Genomic DNA, 7,986 nt, shown 5'->3' on the forward strand with positions numbered 1-7,986 from the left:
GGGGGGGGGGGGGGGGGGGGGGAGAGAGAAGCGCGGGAGAGAGGGTTGACCTCGCGCGGCGACACCGTGGGACCGAGAGAGACGGAGGGACGAGGAAGGTGCCCTGGCATTTCTCCGTAGCCGAATGTTCGCGCTGAACAAAAGACGAACGCCCGCCTCACAATGGGAGCCCTGCGCGGCAATTGGATTCGATTCCCCCGCGCGTACAGTAGGGACATTCCCGATTAGCCCCCGAGCGCGCGGTGTGGTGGACGCCACTGGGTCGGCCATGGGGACGCCATGAGGGGCGGTCCATGGGGGAGCGCCGCGCCACACGGCATTGGCTGGCCATGGCGATGGGCCGCTTTCATGAACCTGCCGTGCCCGTCGCCTCGCCAGGCATTGTGTGCACTGCCACGCACATCTCGAGTGTCAACGGGGCGGCCGTGACAACGGGGATTCCCCGCGCCAAAGTAGCTTTCGTGCCGGTCAGCTACAGGCGCCGATGATGAGATGACTCTGGTGAGACAAGTAGAACGGCGTATGGTTCGCTTTGACCACTTACGCTCTAAGAGAAATGAACGAAATCGGGTGTGATGCAAGGAACACGGATACGAAATTCTGGAATATCCTCAGAACTTCGAAACTATTTTTAAATAACCATATTCGATGCCATATTTTCCTGTGTTATGTGGAAAGCTTAGTCCGCAAGTTTCTTTTTCTTTCCTTCTAACATTTTCAATTTTAAGTTGAGAGTAGGTGCACCAGACCCCCCCCCCCCCTTCCTCGCCTCCTTCGGCGGCCAAACGATCTTAACGACAGGGTCAACAACCGTTCGCGATGTTCAGGGCCGAAGAGCGAGTGGAGTACTAGCAGGTGCTCCAAAGGGTTACGCGGGACGGGGATTGTTAACCGTCACTTCAACGCCTTCGAACGCCGGTGAACGTCCCAAAAGCTGTCCAGGAAGACCGTACGAAAAAAGAGAGCGAATAGACAAGCTTTATAGGGTGATGATGGTGCACGGATTTATCGGTAGTGTTAGGTTTGCAGTGAAGTATACAGTAATTAAACACAACTACAATTCTTTAAAGTCATAAACTAAAAGAACATTCTTTTCTCCAGTAATAATAGCTCTTTTCACAACATACTGACCCAAACCTGTAGTTTCTCCTAGCCTTAGTCCTTGGCAGTTGTATTTAAAGGGACTTTGTGCCTTCCACAAAGAAAGCAGGCCACGACTCGTCTTTCCGTTCCAGCTTAGCTCTCATTCTCTCTCTCTCTCTCTCATTCTCTCTCTCTCTCTCTCTCTCTCTCTCTCTCTCGTGTGTGGGCGGCCCCCTAGCGCAAGATGGACGGTTGAGGGGCCCGGGTTCAACTCCCGGCCATTTCTGTCTCGTAACTTTGACTCGCCCGGCTGCAGCCTCGTAGGGGCCGGAATACACTCAACTCTCCCCGCTGCTGCCTCGACGCGAAAAAGCAAGCATCCGAAGTGGGTACGTGGGCGGCGGTGCAGAAGGGGCAGGGAAAAGGGGGCCAGAGAGAGAGAGAGAGAGAGAGAGAGAGCGAGGCAGTGCGCTTTCAGTGAGGTAGTTAATTCTCTCGTTTGCCGCACCGCCGCGGTACACTCTCTCAGGTGGCGACGAGTCCGGAAAGGACCCTCTGGCGAACGCCGTCACAGGTCGCTGAGTTTATTCGGGCTGCGCGAAGAGGACGCCGCCTCCGCCACCGCGCACGCCATAAAGCAGTGAGATTGATCGCCATGAATAGTTTGCGAAATGAACGCGCTGGAGAGGGAGCAGGATCCACCTCGGTGTGCGGCGCCCACGAGCAGCACGCCAAGGGCCTTTCAGGAGGACGGGCGAGAGCGGGGACCGCGCGGGGGACCGACCCAGATCGCACACCCGTAAGCGGCAATGCCCTGGAATGCAGTGCTCTTTGCCTACTGTTTGGGGGGGTCGGATTGGGTGGCGCGGCAGGGCGGGGCGGTCGCGCGGGGGAGTTTTGGGGGGATCGCGGGCGAGCGCGGGAACAGCAGGAGTGGTGGGGGGCAGGACTACGTGGAATTGTTTCAGGCAGTGTTCCGGCGGTGAGAGTGCGTAAAAAGGAACGAGCTCGCTGATGCCGGGGCGGTTGCAGTGGTGGGCCGGGGCCCGGGCGGCGGCGGCGGCGGCGCCGACCAAAGTAGACATAACAGGTACACTGCTGTGCGCGGAAAGTGCCGGCGGATACGCTTTGTACGGAACGGACTGCTGGCTGTTTTCATTGCTTTTATCGCGCGGTGGAAGGATGGCTGCAGCTTATCTAAATATACATTGGGAGGAGTTGTGCAAATCTCCACGACTGTTTTCAAGCCAACAAAGAAAGCCAGTGAAGACAAGACAGCTGGATCGGACTGCATTGTGTTTCGAGTGGCCCGAGTGTTTTGCAGTGGGCTTGCAGGGCCTGCTCGATAGGGTAGGGTCGCAAGGATGCGCCGTCTTGGCTCGCCTTGGCCCCGCCCGGGGGCGTGTGCAGGCGGGCAGGGGAGTGAAGAGGGCGGCGGGGGCCGCTGGCGCGCGCTCCTCCCATATGAGCCGCACATCACTGATTACAATGGGGAGAGGAGCAGCTGCAGACTCGGCAGCAATACCCGAGGAGGAGGCGAATCACGGAAACGCGCGCTTGTTTCATATTGTGTCGTCGGCGAACATTTGATAAAGCCGAGCCAAATCAGATGCACGATGCTGTCGGCGCCCAGGACAGGGGGGGGAGGGGTGATGCAGCGCTGCCAGCGCACACTGCCAGTCAGCGCCGCATTGTCTGCAAGCGTGTCGGGATGTGGAATTGCACTGCGGCCTGCACTTAAGCTAAGAGAGCCCTGTTCAGAGAACTCTCCTATCCAGCCCTGGTTTCCTTTGTTTTAAGACTGTAAACCCCTTCTCTTTTTTTGCCCCGTTTGTTTCAACTGTGATTTGTGTGTGGTGAGCTATGTTTCGTGTGCGGCACCACCTGGGAGCCGGCGCGGGCCCACTCCTCGCCTATCTCTGTCTCTCGCCCTCTTCCTCTTCCCTCCCTCTCCGTTCCTTTTGCCCCCATTGCCTTTATATTGTGTCGTCCCGCTGCTGGCCGTAAAAAGCGTCGTATTCAACTCAGAATGCCTCCTCAGTGTTTGCTTTACAGCGAACAGCGCAGCGGCGGCGCCTGCCGCCGCATCGACTCGGAAGTGGGCGACGAGTTAGTTTGTCCACGGCGAACGCACAAGGTGCTGTTCGCAGCGTGCGAGGAAAGTTTATCCCGTACAAATTGCACTTCGAATTAGGGAGCCGCCACCCGTTTACGTTAGTCACGCACTCATCTCGATGTGATCTTGATGGCCTGTCATCATTTTTTTTACGGAACATATTAAACAAAATTTCGGACACATTAAATCATCTTAAGTAGGTGCTGGTGGTAAATTTTTTATTTGTTTTCATGTAGTACTACGTGTGTGTGTTTTGGGTGTTGGACTGTAACATTTACTGTAATACCACAGCCATGCCGCATTGTTGTCATGCACGTGATCGTCTTCCTCGTAACTCATCACCCCCCGCCCCTCCTCTCGTCTCTCTCTCCCTCTCTCTCTCTCTCTCTCTCTCTGCCTCCTTGAGCGTGACACTCCTCCTGACCGCAGCAACGGCGCTGCAGCCCCCGCCCCGCCCCCCTTCGCCCGCGAGGTGTAAAGCGTAAAAGCGTGTAACGTTATGGCCCCGCGTAAAACACCCCCTGCCGTTAGCAGAAAGTAGCCCATGTTGCGATTGGTCCGACCCGCGTTATAATTTTACTCTGTGGCCGTCAAAGTTTTGCCCGCTTTTATCGCTGCAGGGAGGCGTCCTATCTCAATTAACGCCTTGCCAACCACCCGCTGCCTTTCTACTCCCGCCCTCGGTCTCTCTCCCGCTCTCTTTCGCTCACTCCGTCCTCTCAACCCGTTGCCCCCGCCACTCTCTCGCGCTTGTACTTTGATACACGTCGTGTCGGCGTTTATAATAGAGCAAAGATACTCAGGAAGACTTGATGGCGGGGGAAAGTTTACGTTGCCACAAGCAATGTGTACGTACTGCGCTTCGTGATACACGACGCGTGATTCGAATGAAAGGTTTTGAAAAGTTCTTCTATTCCTGATAAATGCTGTCAAGGTACAAATTGAAATTGTAAGACTATCAATACGTGCAATAACCTAAAGTAGACTTTAACGTACTTTTTTGTCCTTTTGTGGATTTCCGAGTCAACTCTCGTCACCGGCCGCGACGAAAATATTGATATTTTCGCGCCGAAACGAAGCGGACGCTTCTATGGCCTTTCAGCCGATCCCCGCCCGTTCGTTCTCCCCGTAGTGTGTCCTTATTGGTTCGCTCCCCTGGAGACCTTCTTCAACATCTGCCGCCGCTGCACAAAGAGGGTGACACGCACACTGCCTTGTAACAAGGCATTTCGAGCGCAACCCGGCAGTAATTGGCAGGGCGCTTGTTACTGCCGGGGCGGCTGCGTGCGAGGCGCGGGGCTTTGCCATTGGCTCGAGTGGTATACTATTCGCACGGAAGAGAGGGAGAGCGAGAGAGACCGGGCACTGCGAAAAAGCTCAGAGTGGAGGGGAAGCATCGTCCCTCGTCCTATAACACCCATGGAAAAATATACTTCTCCCGTACTTAACTGTTACAACACGTTGAGATGGTATGTGTTTTTCTTTGGTATGATTTAAACATGGAAGCGTGCACTCTTAAAACCACACAAAGAAAATTCTTGTTTTAAAAAGAATTCTGTGCAATCGTAATACAAAGTCAAATTTTCTTTGTAATGCAAGGAAAACGTTTGTGTAATACTAGGAAATTTCCTGTATATTACAGTTGCACAAAATTCTTTGCATTACACGAAAAAAAAAAATCTTTGAAAAATATTTTGAGTGTGAGCACAAAGTCTCTGGTCGTTCAATCTGTGGTAGTTTTATCGCAGTATGGCCAGCCCAACGATTGAGTCTAACTGCTTTGGAAAATGTGACAGCGTGACAGCCATACTCTTGTAGCGGCAGGACATAGAACATTCTCCATCGTCCCGCCCAAGAATGCAATAATCTCGTCTGTGTCGGAAACTGGAGAAATATTCCAAAAATAATACTTAGACACAACGTGACAATGAGAAAATGTGTCCCCAATTTTCCTTATAGTAGCTGAAGTACCCTGCTCTACTGTTTCCCGTAATGTCGTTTGTTTCTGTTGCGCTAATTTCTCGAAAGGTATTAGGTAGTACCTTTGCGAAATCCCTGATGGTTCCGTTATGGTTTCACTGGAGGGAACAAGGGGAGGGAGAGAGACAACGGCCACGGCGCGGGGAGGAGAAGCGTGGGGAACTGTAGCGAGAGGCTCTGGGGTTCCTCTAGTCTCGCCTGGCTTCCCCCGCGTTGAGAGTACCCCTCGGGGGCCCACGTACCCCCCTTCTTCCTTTCCCCTACCCCTTCCCCGTTGTGTCGTCCCTTATGCTCCTGCTCGTGTTGCTCCTCACCCTAAACCCCTTTCCAGACCCGACCTGGCCCACATCTAATCTGCCATCGATATTTCGGTGTACAGAGACTGCTATCACGCCGGTAATATGCTTGTATTACACCACTAACATGTGTTCAAAGAATTGAACACATCTGGCTCATTTAGGGGAGGAGGGGTTATATCACTCAGAATACCGCGAAAGATGTACCTCAGGAGGTGGTATAAAAGGTATAACGCTAGTAATTACCCCCTATCGTTATGCGTTCAAATGGATCTTATTCACTTCCGGCGCATCTGTTTTATGGTGGTTGTGCATTTGTTATCAAACATTACCAACAATAGGTAACACTAATTTGTGTTTTGGACGTGTACTTACTCTGTTGGGGCTGTGCTACCCTGTTTACGAAACTGTGGGAAATAGGAAGCATCTTTTAAAGTAGTTCTCGAATCTTCTTACGACACAACGAAATTGTAGCTGCAGAGTCAATCATATCGCATTTTTGGGGGTTAAGCCCAGAATTTTGGCAGACGTGGCAACTGATGTTTGGAATAGTTTCGGGTTTGCCTGAGACGCCGCTGCTCGCAATGTGCGGGGGGGCCAAGGGACCAACGGGGCGAGGGTGGTTGGGGGGAAGGGGGGGTGCAGCTGAGCTAGCTATCGGGAATAAGGAGAGATGGGCCCGGGGAACGTTCTCTTCAGGTGTGCCGCGCCGCTCCGTGCCATAGCCGAGGTCTTCCCCGGGCGTGGCGGGGCGGGGTGCGGCGCTCTCTGTGCGGTTATGGGGGCCGGCCACGAGACGACGGCGTAGGCCTGCGCTGCTGCGGAGCGGGGGCGTGGCGTGACCCGGCATATCGCCATAATCTTTACTGGCTGCTGAAACCGTTTCCCCAGCCGCGTCCGTACTGCTCCGGTCTCTGGACAGCGGCCGTTTGTACGTGCGTCGTGCCCCACGTACCCCCCCCCTCCCCCCCCCCCTCTCTCTCTCTCTCTCTCTTTCCCTCACACCCACACGCACTCCCACACTAAACCCTCCTCCCGCATCCTTTGCACCGGCGCACGTGAAGCGCAAGGGGATATTGCGAACAAGGGGTGCCGTGATAATGTGATTTCTGACTTATGGCTACTTATTTCCGCACAGCTTGCAGCACTACTTGAAGTTTATCACGAACGCTGCACTCTTCTATCTGCTGGTTTGCCGTCTGCAATATTTAGGAGACTGGACATTACACGCGTGGATTCCGAGGAATTTATCGATGTGAGCCACCCCCTTATAAATTCCGTTATATTTTAACGAATCCGTTTTTTAAAATCTTTATGTCGATGATGCCTCAATTCCTTAACAGTTTGTATTTATTATGAAGTAAATTCTGACCGAGTTGCAGGTCGGCCATGGCACGGATAGTCTTACCACAGCGGAAAAGAACACAAATCTGCGGTTAACTGATTTAGGGAAGCTGGCGTGCGCGACCGCTACCAACCCACTTGCTTCAGCTCGGGGCTGCAGCCTTGGTACTCGCATCCACAAGGCTGCGGATGTTCATCTTGAGTAACAAATACGACTTATAGAATTAGAGAAGTTGTAAAGAGCCGTGAGGTCAGATTATGATCAGTTTCCAGAAATAAACGTTAGTGTTCGAAGTGATATGCACATCTTTCTCAAAGATATTTATATTGTTTAAAAGAAACGTTTTAACCGTCTTTGCATGAAGTATATCTTTTTCTGTTTTTATTTGGAAAGCAGTGTAACATTGCTAACAGTGTTGGCGCAAACAGAGAAAGGCGAAGAGAGACATGGAAGTAGGGCGGGAGAGAGTAGGGGAGAGAGAAGGTCGGTCGCACGGGTGGCCCTGGGAGGGTGCTAGGGTAGAAAATGAGGAAGGGCGCTCATGCTAGTGTGCGTTCTAGTGTTTTAAGAGAGAGGGAGAGAGAGAGAGGGGGGGGGGGGGAGACAGCGGGCGAAACGTTGTACGCGAGAGGACGAGTGACCTTTACCATTTGGCTGCTGTGCAAAATGGGGCTCAGGCGTAGAGTGGCTTTAGGTTGAAACCATATGTGTTTAAAAAAATAAGTCAACAATTCCGTGCACTCACATATGATGACGATTGTATTAACGTTCTGTCTATGAAGCATTAATTTGATTTCTTTAGAAACCTCCTCGGTTTGCACTGAAAGCTGTGCATGGGGCCGAGAATGCGCAGAGCGGTGGCGTGGCGTTGGCGCGGCGTGAAACGTTACGGATGACTTCGGAATGTTGCGCGCCAAAGTTTTTCCATCTTGGTCTCGGGCGGGCCGCGGCTGAGCTCACTGCCGGTCCAGGAACCGGGCGCGGATGCGAAGACAGGGGCAGTAGGGCTGCCGCCCAGGCACGCCCAGGTCAGGTGGCGGTAAGGCGGGGTTGCTTGGCGTCGTGGAGGCGGGGTACACAGTTGACTGTCGGCACAGTTTGCATAAACATCACGGAAGTGAGAGAGCTATATGTAGAGACGCCCTCAAATGTATACTCCCCCCCCC

The sequence above is a fragment of the Frankliniella occidentalis genome, unplaced genomic scaffold, assembly GCF_000697945.3.
Source record: "Frankliniella occidentalis isolate FOCC.00 unplaced genomic scaffold, Focc_3.1 Scaffold7, whole genome shotgun sequence".
Taxonomy (NCBI): Eukaryota; Metazoa; Arthropoda; class Insecta; order Thysanoptera; family Thripidae; genus Frankliniella; species Frankliniella occidentalis.